The sequence below is a fragment of the Canis lupus genome, chromosome 34, assembly GCF_048164855.1.
Source record: "Canis lupus baileyi chromosome 34, mCanLup2.hap1, whole genome shotgun sequence".
In the NCBI taxonomy this organism is placed as follows: Eukaryota; Metazoa; Chordata; class Mammalia; order Carnivora; family Canidae; genus Canis; species Canis lupus.
Genome location: NC_132871.1, coordinates 6,836,092 through 6,852,775, shown reverse-complemented (window position 1 = coordinate 6,852,775; position 16,684 = coordinate 6,836,092). Strand labels below are relative to the sequence as shown.

At 37.7% G+C, this 16,684-nt stretch overlaps 1 long non-coding RNA gene across 4 annotated transcripts in view; it reads right to left on the bottom strand.

Annotated features, from left to right (window-relative positions):
* The window catches only part of LOC140624473 (uncharacterized), a 149,941-nt gene that overhangs the window by 22,015 nt on the left and 111,242 nt on the right, over positions 1-16,684 (bottom strand). For 3 of the 4 annotated variants that reach the window (XR_012023952.1, XR_012023951.1, XR_012023949.1), the window contains 2 exons: positions 15,261-15,372; positions 8,485-8,608 (listed from right to left, as the gene is read on the bottom strand). This is a non-coding gene — a long non-coding RNA (uncharacterized lncRNA). Of the gene's footprint in view, positions 1-5,790; positions 5,929-8,484; positions 8,609-15,260; positions 15,373-16,684 lie in introns of all 4 variants that reach the window. The other variant, XR_012023950.1, reaches the window with a different exon arrangement.

Sequence of the window (16,684 nt, the reverse complement as noted above, 5' to 3'; positions counted from 1 at the left end):
TTGGAATTGAGTATTAGAGCCACAGACTTTGTGAATTGGACAATTTCAATTGCCACAGCAGTATCACATGGAAAACAAATAAAACTATATCATAGGATCCCTGAAATGAGATGAATATTTTGGAAGATAGAACTGGTCAAAATGCTGGGAAATTTATATTTATATTTTTGAGGAGATTTGGGGAATGACATATAATGACAGTCAATACTTGATTATCAGAGATCATCTTGGAGGGTGGGTGGAAACTAAGTTACAGATAATCCAAAACCACACTAGTTTAAATACAGTCACCTCTTTACTGCCTCAAAGTAGAAAAGCCAGTTTGCAGATCAAACATTGGATAATGCACAGCTGGCATCTGAAAAGATCTCATTTTCCAGTGAGGCTAAATGATTAAGTAATTATGACATTGGAGTTGAAGGACAGCTCTCCAAGGTGCAGGAGCTAAGGAGCCAAACTTTGGCTAGGGCTGTTAATAGAGTAGATCAAGTGTGATTGTGGGACTCCAGACCTGGAATCCTGTCCTCCAACTCCTGGGGAACTGATCATCAGGACTAATGCCCCAGGGCTTTATTATATGCCTCTATAGGGGAACTGACCTAATCCCAAATCTCTGCTGTATGTTAATCACCTCCATCTGGAAACAGGCTAATCTACAAACCCATTACTCCATAAACGATTTGATCCACCCTCAGATAAACAGGAATTAATGGTATGTGCCCATGTGTATGCTCATTCTAAAAATAATTTTAAAAAATAAGCAGTTTTCTATAATTGAAGGCCTAGAAATTCTATTTAGGACATAAAAAAAACCAACACATTTCTTGGTCCTCATCTTTTAAACCAAATGTAAAAATTCAGATAGTATTGAAAAGCATTCCTAACTGATTTATATACTCCCAAATCTGAAAAAAACTTCTAAGCCTTGTGAAACTCATGATTATATCCCATATGAACAGAAATTTACTTTTCAATAGATATCATTATTGACTCAAATAATGTGTGTTGAGAACCTGCTGTACATCAAGCCAAAAAGCACCTACTGTTAAAGAATATAATGTGTTATGGCTTTGTAAAAAGAGCGCTATATTCTTTTTTTTTTTCTTACTTTTAAACTTTTTATTTTGAACTCATTTTAGACTTATAGAAAATTGCAAGGGTAACATAAGATTTTTCTAATGTAAACATTTTACATAACTATAGCACAATTACCAAAACCAGAAAATTAGCTTTGGTACAATCATATTAATTGTACACCATTTTTAGTTTCACCAGTTTTTTAATGAATATCCTTTTTGTGTGTATGTTCCCAGATCTTATTCAAGATCTCACATTGCATTTACTTTATTATTATTTATTATTATTATTTTTACCTGTTTATTTCTTTAGACTACAAGTATCCCAAAAAAGTAAGCAATGTGAACAATGACAAAAGCTGGAACTTTTTTTAATGGATAAATTTAACATGTAGTCTTGTATAAATTTAAGGTGTACAGAGTTTCTTTGATACATTGTAATATGGTTGCTATTATAATGGTATTTAGCACATCACATACCTGTAATTGTCTATATTCAATATACTTTATATTAGATCTTTGTGGCTTATTTAGTATTTGTTCAGATTTGTACCCTTTAACACCATCAATCTTATTCCCTCACCTTCCATCCCCTGGAAACCACCATTTTGCTCTGTTTTATTTTGTTGTTTTGTTTACAGGTTTGACTTTTTTTAGATTCCACATATGCATGATATCATGTACTACTTGTCTTTCTCTGACTTATCTCACTTAACATAATGCTCAAGGCCCATGTAGGTGTCACAAATGGCAGGATAACCTCCTTTCTCATGGCTGAATAACATTCTATTGTGTATATACTCTACATAATACCCATAAATAGGATTGCTGGATGATATGGCAGATCTTTTAGGAATTTTTGGAGGAACCGCCATATTATTTTCCATAGTGATTGGACTAATTTATGTTCCCCCCAACAACGTGTAAGGATTTCCTTTTTACCATATCTTCACCAGCACCCGTTGTCTCTTGTTTTCTTGATAATAGCCATTCTAACAGGTGTGAGGTAATAATTCACTGTGATTTTGATTTGCATTTCCCTTATGATTAAGGATGATGAACATCTTCTCAAGTGCCTGTTGGCCATTTTGATGTCTTCTTTGGAAAAAATGTCTATTTTTTTCTTCTGCCCATTTTTTAAGTCATTGTTTATTGTCATTAAGTTGTAGAAGTTCTTTATATATTTTGGATATTAATCCTTTATCCAATATATAGTTTGAAATTTTTTTTCCATTCCATAGGCTTTTAGCTTTATTGTTTGTTTTGCTATGCAGAAGATTTTGAATTCAATGTAGTTCTATTTGTTAATATTTACTTTTGTTGTTTGTGCTTTTGGTGTCATGTCCAAAAAAAAAAAAAAAAAATCATAGCCAAGATGAAATCAGTGAGTGCCTTCTCTACATTTTCTTCTAGGAGTTTCATGGTAGTAGGTCTTATATTTAAGTCTTTGCTACATTTGAAGTTAATTTTTGTAACTGGTGTGAGACAGGAGTCCAATTTCATTGTTTTAGATGGATTTTTTTTTTCCAGTTTTCCCAGCACCATTAGTTGAAGAGCCTATCCTTTCCTCATTGGGTGTTTTTTGGCTCTCTTGTCCAGGATTAATTGACCAATATACTAGGATTTAATTCTAGGCTTTCCATTCCATTGTATTGGCCTATACATCTATCTTTGTGCCAGTACCATAATGTTTTTATTACTATGGCTTTGTAGTATAGTTTGAAATCCAGAAGGGTTATACATTCCAGCTTCATTCTTTTTTCTCAGGATTGCTTGGCTATTCAGGGTCTTTTGTGGTTCTACATAAATGTTATAATTGAAGAAACCTATTTTCTCAATTCCAAGTATTTAGGATATTATAGCCAAAAGCTGACAAATACAACACAAAGCATGTACTGGGCAAATAAGAGTTAAAATCTATAAAAAAAAATTATTTTTTGTTTTAAACACTACAAGAGTAATGAATCGAAAGGTTTATTTTCCAAAATAAAGAATGTGTTGTAAAAACAGATTTTATAACAAAGGTAAATTCAATTAGTATGCCAAAATTTCAGTATTATTGAAAAAGCTTTTCTACTTATGATGAAAGTGAACTGATTAATAGTATTAGCCCATACTTTTCAGTTTCCTTTTCAGACTGACCCTTCTCTCCTCTTATCTAACTCAAGATATCCCCCTTGGGGTATCCTAACTTAAAAAGTGGGTTGGCAAAACTATGGCCTATGAGTCAAATCCATACCTCAAACAAAGAATGGGCTTTACATTTTTAAAAGATTATACAAAATAAAGACTATATAAGAGGCTGTATATGACTCACAGAGTCTAAAATATTTATCAGCTAGCCCATTTACAGACCTAATTCACTGACTCCTTATCTGGAATATCCCTAGACTGCTCCATCTTCTTTAATCCTCAAATCCAAATTAGTGTCCACTTCCTACTATCTCTGCCACAAATCTTTTCTCCATTCCTCTTCATAGCTGTCCTAGTTTATGAATCCATTGCCTCTTGCCTAATGTAGTTCTCTGCCTCTAATTTCTAATTCACTAGAATATCTCTAGCAAAAGTCTTTTATTAATTTTTTTAAAGATTTTATTTATCTATTCATGAGAGACACACAGAGAGAGGGAGGAAGAGACACAAGCAGAGGGAGAAGCAGGCTCCATGCAGGGAGCCTGACATGGGACTCGATCCCGGGTCTGCAGGATCACGCCCTGGGCTGAAGGCGGCACTAAACTGCTGAGCCCCCTGGGCTGCCCGCAAAAGTCTTTTAAAGAGCAAAAGTCAGGTGTGCTTGGTGGTGCCATCAATTGAGCATCCAACTCTTGGTTTCAGTTCAGGTCTGATCTCAGGGTTGTGGAATTGAGCCCCACATTGGGCTCTGCACTCAGCAGAGTCTGCTTGAGACTCTTTCTCCCTCTTCCTCTGCCCTCTGTGCTGGCTCTCGCTCTCTCTTTCTCTCTCTCTAGGATAAATAAATAAATCTTAAAAAAATAAAGATAGTAACATCACCACATCTTTCTCAGTAAATCTTTTCTTGACATCCCAAGACCATCACGTCATATGCGCTTGTTTCTCCAAGTCCCTCCTCTTCTGCAGATGTCTATATCACACACTTCACTTTGCAAGGAATTTATTTGCAGGTTAGCTTTCACTAACCTGGAAGTCCCTTGACATGTGTCTAACACATGTCACACACAAGCTGCGTTAAAGACTAAGCGAGTGAATGAGTTTAATACACTGTTTTCTGAGTGTAGATTTTAACAGGGTAGAAAAAGTTTCCAGGACCATGGATATCTTTGGAAGAAAAGAGGAGATAGGTATGAGCTATCAAGAAAAATGTTTGGCAAAGAACAGTAAGACTAGGAGAACTAAAAACCAACTTCTCATCTGCTTTTCATGCTAATGTCTCCCTTCATGAATGCATTTGAATACATAAAATTTTTTAAATGTTTAAATTATGCACAAGACTAAGCTGTGTACTTTATGTGTTTTCCCAGTTATTTTCATTTTATAAAGTTGGCATATGTGTGAATATAGAACTGAAAATTGACAGGATGCGTGCATTTTTTTGTATGTGGAGAACAAGGATTAAAGGAAGGCAGGAGGACAGAAGGAAGATAGGAGAGCTTACAGCTAGCTGCCTTCCCTGCTTCTCATTTCTTTCCCCTAGCTCCAGAGATAAGGCAATCTCCTTGCCTAGTTGGCATCCCTTTTCACAAATCAGGGTAGACTACGCTATGCTGCAGTAAAAATTCACCCTGAAATCCCACGGCCTAAAATTAACTAATGCTTGTTCTTTGCCTATGTTACATGCTTATTTTGGGTCAACACAGGGCTTTCCTCCATATGGTCAATCAGGACTGCAGGCTGATGGCAGCTCCACCAACCAAACCTATATCATCTGGGATATGTGGTCTTGGTTTTGTTTGGTTGGTTGGTTTGGTTTTTGTTTTTTTAAAGAGAAAAAAGTTTATAAAGACCTCTTCTATGCTTCTTTCCATTGCTCAGAGCTAGTCACATGACCTACCTAACCCTGAAAATTATAGCCTTTCAGGTAGTAGGAATGAAAAAAGAACCAGATATTTGTAAGCATTAGCAACATTTACCACGCTCTTTCATATGACCTAGCCATCTTGGGGAAGACAAAACTATCCAAGTTGTAGTATAGAATTAAAACTTTGGTTTATTTAGTTTGGGAGATGCCCTACTCAGTGGCTAGTAATTTTATACATGTTTTGCCAGCAAGCCAATAAGCTCTTGTTTGGGTTCCAGTCCCATCTTCCTTGCATCTTCAGTTTATGTTGATTTTTTTTTTTTTCTAAACACCCCACTAGCTAGTCAGGAAGATAGTAAATATTTACTCCTAGAACAGGTACCTTCCCTGATAACCTAAGAAATAGTTCTCTGTTAATTCCCCACTTTTCTTGATTTCCCTGGGATAAATGGAACTAGAACAGAAGCCCAGAAATTAGAAATTCGAGTAGTAGCTCAGGATCCTGAATATTGTATCTGATAAGGATTGAGATGGTAGTTAGGGTTAGAAGTGGACTATTGGGAGCTGGGCAACCATGAGATATATCTCTGCACTTCCTCATTAGTACAAAAGCGGGGACATAGCCACTTCGTACACCAAAGGCTTTATGTTAATCTTTTTGGAGTCCTTCTTTTCCTTTCTTGGCTTTCTTAGATGTTCATTTTAGCTTACTCTTACCTATACATGTTTAGATGGAGAAGGCCATGCGTTGTGAATTTTCATGGGCTTCTCAATCTTGAAGGACTGAATTAGAAAGACTTTTATTTTTTTTATTCATATCATTCATTCTCTGGGTCCTGCCAGATGTCTGGAAACCTAAAAAGTGGAATGAATATGTGTTGAGTAAGAGGAGATTACCACAGTTTAGATAAGCCTGTGTCGAAAGCATATATAAACATAATTTATTAATCATATGGACTCAAGTTACTGTTTCTCTTTAGAATCGTTAAGGTCAATTCAGTACTCATCTGGGGCCAGACTTCTGGGTAATCATGCCTTCTGGAGAGCAAGAAACCAGAAAAGCCTACCAGCTTTAAGAAGGGAAAAATAAGAAAACAAGTGCATAGACTCTGTTAGCAACACAACCTATTTCTCGGGGGAAAAAAAAAAAAGTCTTCCTGCCTCCCAAGAGGAAGAAAATCTTATAGGAGTTAAGAGCATAATGCACTTGTAAGAATCCCAAATGACAGCCACCAAACTAATCTATGGATAAACATTTCTCTTCTGCTTGCTGTATTTGGTCATAGATCTTTTTCTTCTCTCCTATGTGTCTGCAGATGGACTTGGGGTTACAGCGTATTTGTGAAAGTCTCCCCAATAAGTCTCTCCTCTGCCCTCTCTTGAAAGGTCTACTGAGGAGATAACAGGGGCCCCATGTGTACTGGTAGTTTGGCCCCCACTGTGTCAGCTTGCACAGTATGTGCCAGAAATCTCGATCAGTTGCTGATGTTTAAAATTCAGAAGATTTCATATAAAATTCCGGATGCCTCACTACTCTGGTAATACTAGAACCGCATCTCCCCCATTGCAACTTTTGGCTGGAGCTAGGTAGCAGCTGCACCTTCTAAAGGAAGCAAGAGCCCCCAAATACTCTAGTCTCCCTATTCCCCATTGCCTCGTTAACAATGAGGCTGGCCATTTAATATCAGATTTGCCTTTTTTTTTCCATGGACCTCTAGCCTGTTTTATTTAATCATTTTTCCTTCCTGGCTCCTTTACGCATTTGAATTTATACCTCTGACCTGCAGGATCAAGTTTCAGTCAAAGTAACAGAGTTGGTGTGTTTTTAGATATATTTTACATGTCTTAGAAGGCCAAGATCCAGGTATCAGCTCAAAGAAGAGAAATCCAGGAGGCCATTTACCTTGCCTCAAGCTTAAGCAAAAAGAATTCTGAAGGCCCACGTGTGGCCGAGCCCAGTATGTGAAGGATGCAGGGATGTGGAATGAAGACCTAGCTAGTGAGCTTTTGACAAAAGAGTTGCATGTATTATTACCCGATTTGTTATGTCCTTTGGTGGCATGTAACAACAACAACAACAACAACAAAAACAAAAACATAACCCAAAAAAGTGTAACCAAAAAGGGAATCTGTTGGGTCTATAATTGAAAAGTATAGGAATTAATCTGGCTTTCAGGATAGCTACACCAGAGGTGCAAGTAACACCATAACTTTGAGTCTTTTGTCTCTATCTTTTGGCTCTGCTTCCTCTGATTTCATTCTCAAATAGCCACCCTGCCTGATGGTCACAAGATGGTTGCCAACATTCCCAGTACGACATCCTTTCAGCTCCTGTATCCCACAGTGGGGAGTGCTTCTGTTTGTCCTAGCATTCCAGCAAAAGCCTAAATATATCACATCGCCCCTGATTGGGATAGATAGGTCTCAGTCTCTGTAGCCAGGGAAATAACAGTCAGGCACCAGTGAGATAAGTCAGATACTCCTCTAGAAGTAAAAATAGTGGGGGGCAGGGGAGAAGGGGAAGGTATAGTCCCCCAGATGGAAATTGGGCAATGGTTATCATGAGAAGAGTAGTGAATGATGGATAGCATCAGGATCTGAGATCAGCTATATCTGAGCAAATTCCCGCTGCCCAGGTGTTCTGATTCATGAGGTGTGGATCAAGCCCCGGGAATCTTCTTATTTAACAAGATCCCCAGGGAACCTGGTGCAAGAAGTTATTAATTCAAACTTTGTGAAACACTTTAAGACCGCAGGATCTTATTACGACTAAAAATAAATTCATTATTATATGCCAGATGCTGTCTTAAGCATTTTAGAGGCATGATTCCAAACAATCCGTAAACAACTCTGCAAAGTAGGTGACATTATCATCCTTATTTTTGAACGAGGAAATGAAGCTTTAGAAGGTTAATAATTTTCCAGTGACACATAGATACAAAGTGGTGGAGTCCAGATTCAAACCCAGAACCGTCTGACTCTGAAGTCAATGTCGGTATTTTATTACTCTGTTATAGTATCTGCATTCCTTCAGATTTCTGGGCTTGCCGTAGATTGAAGGATGATTTATGAATCAAAGAGTTTGATCTCGCTATTCTTTGACATAAAGAGCAGACAACTTACTGATATCCATCAGTGTGAGTCACTGTGTTTGGCGAAGTTATATCAAACAGCGTATCGTTTCTGTGCTGCTATAGACTATATATGGCCCGAGGCAAGTTGCAGCAGCCTTCTCAACCTCAGTTGCCTTTTCTACAAAGAATTATTTATTTCACTTCATAAGACTGACATAGGAGGAATTCAGTGAATAAGTATAAGGGCGAAGACTATACCCGCTCTCAGTAAATACTGGGTATTTTTTTTCCATCCATGTGTTAAATCATAAACGATTATAGTAATTTATGTTCCTACCACATTGTCGCTGTCGCTGATCCATGGAGAAGTTCCACTGTGGGCCCCTCATCACCCTCAGCATAGGCTCCAATAAATTCTGACCAACTTGTAGTTTTCAGAATGTTCGTGATGTCCTTGACGGCTGGTGTTTCCATTTGAGAGGGGTGGTCAGGGATTAGAAAGAGGAAAGAACAAATATTTATTAAGTGACTACTGTGTGTGGCGGGCATATTTCTGGAAATATTTTGCTAAGCTTTACCAACAATGCTACAATGTCCCCAGTGTAGATGGGGACTCTGGGCTTGGAGAAGTTATTTGTCTAAGATCACTCCACGAGGCAGGTGGGGGCCCCAGAATTCATGTTTTATGCTAGTGACTTTCCAACCTGTGGGCTTTTCTGCATGTATTATTCCTTGTGAAAGTGAAGCCCTTGTCACAGTTAGCTATTCCAGTTAACTATTCACCTGGTAATGACTCTACTTGAATGGATTTTACTAGTGACAACCTTGGTAGGCTTGGCATATTAATGCTCAAAACCAGAACAGAAAGAAATTGTCAAATGTGAAGAATCACGGGCAGTTTTAATGATGAGATTTACGATATTGATCATGACAATAATAATGCATCTTCTTTTAAATGTAGTCCTAATTGACCCTTTTTTACTCTAGAGTAGGAATTAGGCATTCCAACTAATCAAATGCTAATGTAATAAGGAAAACATCACATAATTTTGAGTACGTGTAAGGTTTTTTTCTTTTCTCCAAGAAGAGAAAAGCCTTCTGAAATCCTCAGTTGAGTTAAAACAGGTTTTTATTAGAGAACTGTAATAAATTTATGACAAAGATAGGGCTTCATAAAGTTGCCTTTCTCATTTGCTTTGCATTCAATTCTGTTAGAAGAATGCTGGGAAAATTCAATTGAAGAGAAAAAAAAAATTCACCACAGTTCCAAAACTTGATCAATTATCTAACAATATTAAGAAACTGAATATATTTTCTTATGTATTCCATTTTATCTTTCCAAGTCAGTTATCATTGTTCTTTTAGAGGCTCAGGAAGGCTATTTTCTGGGTTTTTCTAAAACTTCCTAGACCTTAAATAGTCTATCCCTTTTCTCCATTGGCCATCAATATTTTGAAAGTGGCAATACTTTTATTTTCAACCAATAGAAGCCACTCTCACGATATACCTGGAAGCAACCCCAACATCCTTACCAAATAATGCGTTTCAAATGTTGACTCAAAATATATTGCCATTGTTATGAAATGCTGAATAGCAGTAACTTACACATCCTCAAAAAGAAGACAGTTCTAAAATTTTAGCAAAGATATTAGAAGATGGTACAGACAACATGAATGTTATGCTCTTCACAGCCCAATCTCAGATTTTGAGGAGTGTATACCCCCTACCCCCTCACCACACATAAATTCTACTCTTGAGGGCTATTGTGTTTCTCAGTGAAATCAGGTATTCTAGTGTTTGGAAAAAGCAATTAAAATAGTGTGAGAGACCCTGTTTAATGAATTATGTTTAATGAATTATGTTGAATTATGTTTAAAACTCAGCATTTAAAAAAAATTAAAATAAAAAAAATTAAAATAAAATAAAAAAATAAAAAAATAAAAAATAAAAAATAATAAAAAAATAATTTGAAAAAAAAGGGATCCCTGGGTGGCGCAGCGGTTTAGCGCCTGCCTTTGGCCCAGGGCGCGATCCTGGAGACCCGGGATCGAATCCCACGTCGGGCTCCCGGTGCATGGAGCCTGCTTCTCCCTCTGCCTGTGTCTCTGCCTCTCTCTCTCTCTCTCTCTCTCTCTCTCTGTGACTATCATAAAAAAAAAAAAAGTCTCAGCGTTGTTTATGCTTTTGTAACAGTGTTTGTAAAAGGTAGTGTACATTAGGCGACATTTTTCACATCCTACCTCTACTGGGTTGAAGAGTTACCGGCACGCCCCAAATTACTACCTCAGAACAAGACTTCATTCAGAAGTAAGGTCCTTAAAGATGTAGTTAGTTAAAATGAGGCCCTAGGTCTTACCATAGCAGAGTGGACTCTTATCCAATGACTAGTGTCCTTCTAAGAAGAGAAAACAGACACAGACACAAAGGGAGAAGGCCATGGGGTGGTGGAGGCAGATAATAGTGATGCATCTACAAGACAAGCACCGTCAAGAATTTCCAGAATTCCTTGAAGCTAGGAGAAAGCCATGGGATGGATTCTCCCGCAGAGTCTCCGTAAGGAACTGACCATGCAGACACTTTGACTTTGGATTTCTGGTCTCTTGAATTGTGGAAGAATAAATTTGTTTTGACCCACCCAGTTTGTGGGACTTTGTTGCGATAACCTTAGAAAATGAATATACTACCTTTCCAGTCTTACTTTCTACTCCCTCTTTCTTATCATCTCCCTGGGAAGCAGCCTCTGATGAAGAATAGTTGGAAGAAGGGCAAGCAGGGACGAGGCCCCCCACCCTAAGAGGAACCCACCCTTAAGAGAATTTTATACCACCCTGGAAGGAGCCCTCCACCCTTTCCCACGTGATTGACAAAAACCTAATAGGATGACAGGTACATGGAGGATAAACAGATTAAAATAGGCCTCCAACAACCCCATAAAAACCCCTAGACTTAGAAATTCCTGTGGCAAGCCTCTCAGGTCCCCTCCCTTTTTGGGAGCCTTGTGCTATCGCTTTCCTATCGCTTAGTAAACCTTGCGTTGCTGCCCACCACTCTGGTCTACCTCTTTATTCTTCAAAGCTGTGCGACCGAGAACCACAGGCACCACCAGAGAAAGAAATCCTGTAACACTTCCATATCTCCCCTTCCTCTATTCACCCTTCTAGGCGTGCCTTTTCTCTTTCAGCCAGTTCAAATACAAGTGGGCACCTGGGTGGCTCAGTGGATTGAGTGTCTGCCTTTGACTCAGGTCCTAATCCCAGGGTCCTGGGATTGAGTCCCACATGAGGCTCCTTGCTCAGCAGAGCATCTGCTTTTCCCTCTGTCCCTCCCCTGCCTCTAGTGTGCATGCATTCTCTGTCTCTCTCTCTCTTATAAATAAAATCTTAAAAGCAAAAAACAAATCCAGATAATCTCTCAAGGTCCACTTCAAATGGGACGTTTTCTATGGCACCTTCCCTTACCACTCAGCTCAAATTCTCTTTCTCTGAATATCTACAGTAAGTACTATTTATTATGTAAACGTGTCCTAGCATCGTGACACTCAACGGTACACGTGAACTCTATTTTTTTTCAAAGATTTTATTTATTTATTTATTTATTTATTTATTTATTTATTCATTCATTCATTCATGAGAGACACAGAGAGACAGAGGCAGAGACACAGGCAGAGGGAGAAGCAGGCTCCATGCAAGGAGCTTGATGTGGGACTCGATCCCAGGACCAGGATCACACCCTGAGCCAAAGGCAGGCACTAAACTGCTGAGCCCCCCAGGGATCCCCAGTTGATATGAACTCTTATTAAATTATGTATGGTATTTTAAATTTTGTACTTTTATATATTACCTCCTCAACTAGGGTTATAAATTGTGCTGTAAGAATTAACCTTGCCAAGGAGAAGTCTGGTCTTTGCCTTGGTTCCTGGGAGTTCACCTCTAAACCCTTAGAATATCCTCCCTGATTGGAATGATTCTGTTTACTTGGGGCCTTGGGCCATACCATAATCTGTGCTAACAAATCCAATGTGTGGTGAAAGGCCTTGGACCATATGGTATCAGCTTAACCTCTGGAGGAACTGGAGACTAAGGTTAGCCACGTGGGTGATGACCAAGCCACTATAAGAAGTTCAGACACCAAATCTCAGGTGAGCTTTCCTGATTGGCAATATTCCATGTGCATTTTCACGTATTGTTGCTGTGAGAAACAGGTTCTATGCACGTGACTCCACCGAGAGAAAGCGACTGGAAGCTTCACAGCCCTTGTGTCTCCTGGGTCCTCCCCACATGCTTTTGTTCCCCCCCTGCTGATTTTAATCTCTATTCTTTGGCTGTAATTAAGTGTGTATATGAGTCTAATTGCTATCTGAGTTCTGTGAGTGCTTCTAGCAAATTATTTAACTTAAAGATGGTCTTGAGGACCTTGAACTTAGAGTTGGTGTGAGAAGAAAGGGTAATTTGAGACTCCCGAAATTCGCGTACGCTAATAAAGGGAAGGGAATGGATTATGGCGCGTTTATACACATACATGACCATAACACAGAACTAGTATCCATTGTTGAATAATTAATTAATTAGCAGTTTACTTTTTATTTATTTTATTTTTTATTTTTTTAGCGGTTTACTGTTTAATGATTCTTTCCCAAAATCTACTCCCCTAGCACATGATATAATTACTTAAATATAGGACAGTGAAGAGCAAAAAGAAAAAATTGAGTAAATGTGCTGAGTGTACTTCTACATGACGGTAACAATGACCATTCACAGAGAACATATGAAGCACCTTGTATGTAGTCTTTTGTTTACGGCACTTCTTAATTCTCATAGCAACCATTGGAGGTATTCTTGCTAATTTTTCCTCCTTCACAAGATAGAAAATGTTTAATAAATTCATGTAAGTAAGCCACTAACATTTCTAAAAGATCCTTGAATCCCCTATCTTTTTCTATTTTTATCTTTTTATCTATTCCTCCATGCTGCCTCACAGCCAATTTCACTGAAAAATTTCTCCAGCAAGTTGACTACATCCCTCGTCTCCGCTTCCTCACTTCTCACACATTCCTTCACTTACTGCAACTTAACCTATTCCTACCTTTCTATCGAAGTGGTTCTTGTCAAGGTCTACAAGTATCTTCACGTTGCCAAATCAAGCCAAAGTGCCTCCATTTTCATAATACTCAAGCTCACCAATTACCATGTCTTCCTTAATATTTCTTTTCCTTCTGATCTTTTGCTGATCCTAATTAGTCTCCTCTGATGAGACCTGTTCCTTTATCTAAACTTACTTTTAAATGTTAGCATGACCCAGGGCTTCCTTTGGGGCCCCATTCTATCTTTATTGTCTTCTTAGGTGATCTTATTCCTCAGATTTGCAAATATCTGTACTCTTATAATGCCCAAGTTTCTAATACCAGCCTTGACTTCTCCACTGTGCTCCAGACTCAGATATCTGTTTCCTCACCTATCCTTCTTGTCAATACCACTGTATGCAAGAGAACCTCACTGTGCTGGTGCTTCTGTGACTTGGTGTAGCATCCAAGGAACATTTTCTTTCCTTGTTCTGACTGTCACCTAGAATATTGCATTCAACTGGAGTTGATAAGAAAACAATGAGTTGACACAATTTTTTAATAGTTAGGCAAATGTTCATGGACAGCATATATATGCACATGCATAATATTCTAGAATTTTATGCATTTCATAGTCTTCAAATATTTAGATACCATTCAGCTTTCTAAAAATCTGTGTGACAGCCAAGCAAAGTCACCATTTTTTAAATCTCCATCTTAGAATAAAATTCAAACCCCTTTTAATAGTTTTCATTGTTATCAAGTACAGCTCTTACTCCACCCTCCCCCAATCCATATTCTGGCCACACTGCCTTTTCTATTTCTTGAACGTTATATCCTGCTCAACATGTTGGCACTTGTTTTCCACTGACTGGAATATACTTTTTTCCCCCTGATCTCAGTCTTCAAGTCTCAACATCAGGCTTTTCATGACCCTTGCTCCAACTTTAGTAGGTAGGAGCCCCCACTTATCTGGTATCACAGGACTTTGCTTACTTCCTTTATAAAATTTTTTATGCAGTCTATATTTTTCCTTGTCTCCCCATGTCCCACTCTCTTCTAGCACTATTAAAACATGAGTTCAAGAATAGTTCTTTTGGTCTGCCTTACTCAGTGCTGTACTTAAGCACCCATAACAGTGTCTGGTGCACATCTGGCCCTCATAATTAATTTAGTCAATTTGGTTTACCTAGCACTTGTGCCAGAATGTGAACTTGAGTTGAACTTGACTCAGGATTCAAGCTCTTAAATATTCTCCTTGACTAGCACTTCGTCTAATACAATTGACAACAGTGAAGGATGACAATGACTGGCATCCATCAAGGAAGACTTCTTAGAGAATATGTGAATGATTTGGCAAAAATGTAGAGGAGAACATTTCAGACCAGGTGAACACATAGAAGAAATAAACTGGATTTATGAGGTGGGTGACAAGGAAAGCTTAATTATGAATTTAATTGTAATTATAATGGAATTGATATTGAACAGACATAACATGACCCTCTGGTGGAAAAGTTTAATTCAATCCTAGTTTCCCCCAGTTTCCATGCCAAATTTAAGTTTCTTTTTGAGCTGATGAATGCACTTACACATTTATATGTGTATAGTAGGCAAAGCTGCAACTTTCAGAATCAGGTCAGCATTTTTTTTTTAATTTTTTTAAATTTCTTATTTATTTATGATAGTCACACAGAGAGAGAGAGGCAGAGACACAGGCAGAGGGAGAAGCAGGCTGCACCAGGAGCCCGACGTGGGATTCAATCCCGGGTCTCCAGGATCACGCCCTGGGCCAAAGGCAGGCACTAAACCCCTGCACCACCCAGGGATCCCCAGGTCAGCATTTATTATAGGAGGTGAGAAAGGACCTGCTGGCTGCCACCATTATTATTTAAAATTTTTTAAAACCAAAAGCCAGTAACTGGGAATCTTCCTCTTTATTCACATTTGCTTTGAGCTATTCCATGGTATTCAGCATGATTGACATCTGGTAGAAAGAGCAATGGGAGTTGGTGACAGGGGTGGGGGCAAGGATTGAACAAATAAAGTATTTTTACTTTGCAAATAAATTTAAGCATTCTCCAAAATGTTGCAGTTTATATATGTTCATCTGGTTTCCAAGAATATGCCACTTTCATTTTGCAGTCTAGTGTTGTTAAATAGGAAAGCCTAAAAAATATAAAAGAAAAAGTATTATTTACTTCACTCAAATGCTTCGAAAAATATACTTAGCTGTACCACCCATGATTCACAAATGAAGCTGAGGTCCAACTACAAACTACAACTCCCACTCAGAGATAATGAAGCATGAAATGGCACTTTAAAATTACATTGAGAGAAAGTGCCTTTCCAAAACTCAAGGAAAAAAGAAACGTATTACATGTTGAATACATAGCCAATAAATAGTATGTTGATTGTAGGAGTTATTTACCCTCCATTTTATGTGAATCTTTGCTTTACCTAAATGTTACAACATTTCCTAATATTTTCTTTTGGGAACAATTTATTGATAGATTTGATTTAAAATCATTTTCAGAAAGAAATGCATCTGGGCCTGGAGTTTTATTATATCAGGTAGCTATTGTGGTCAGGCTCTAAACATAGGTTCCGTTGGTTTATTTGAGGTACCCTCATAAAACATTTTAGACCTTTCTGCTTCCTGAATGTCATGTGTTTTTATGTTGCTTGAATGTGTTTACTATTCTATCAATAGTAAAACTTCAGCTGTTCTCTAATTTATTCCAAATATTACAGAAATTTAATCATGATCCATAGGTAAACAACTCATATATACAAAGCCCAAAGAAACTCTTCATGGCTCTCTGATCTTAAGTGTTAACCAAGAAAGAAGAAAAATATCTTTATTCAAATACTGTATCTTACTCTTAGGTATATCATACTATGCCTGAAAATGAATTTCATTCTTCTTGATTTTGCTATTATAATCATATAAAAATTACATATACCTATTCATGAATTTTGCTGATCTAAAGAAATATTTGCATGAGAATAATATGGTTTGTGTAGTAGAATATAAAAAATTAATAGTGATTTTATTTTTTCCCTAAATAACAGGAAATGTTTCCAATTATTTTTTAGAGCAGGACATTTGGTACAGATAATGTTGCTATAGCAACTTTAGAACAGACTTAATTTGGGCCACAGTGAGTGCACCCACTTGTTTTAAATTCACCATTCAGTCTAATCTAGCATTTACATGAAGAGCTGCATTTACAAACACTGTAGCAGGAGTGGCTATGTGGAAAGTTGTTTAGGGATACTATGCCTCAAATTTCTACTTGCATTCATGGCATTTATTAAGAGCCTATATCACAGGGTTACCAAGAGCTATAATATTTATTCATTAAGAAAAAATAAAACCTTATTCCAATTTTATTCGGGATTAAAAGCTTTGAAAATTAATTTAACCTTAACAGATCTCGAAAATGTTTTGACATTAAAATACACTTTACTATTTAGT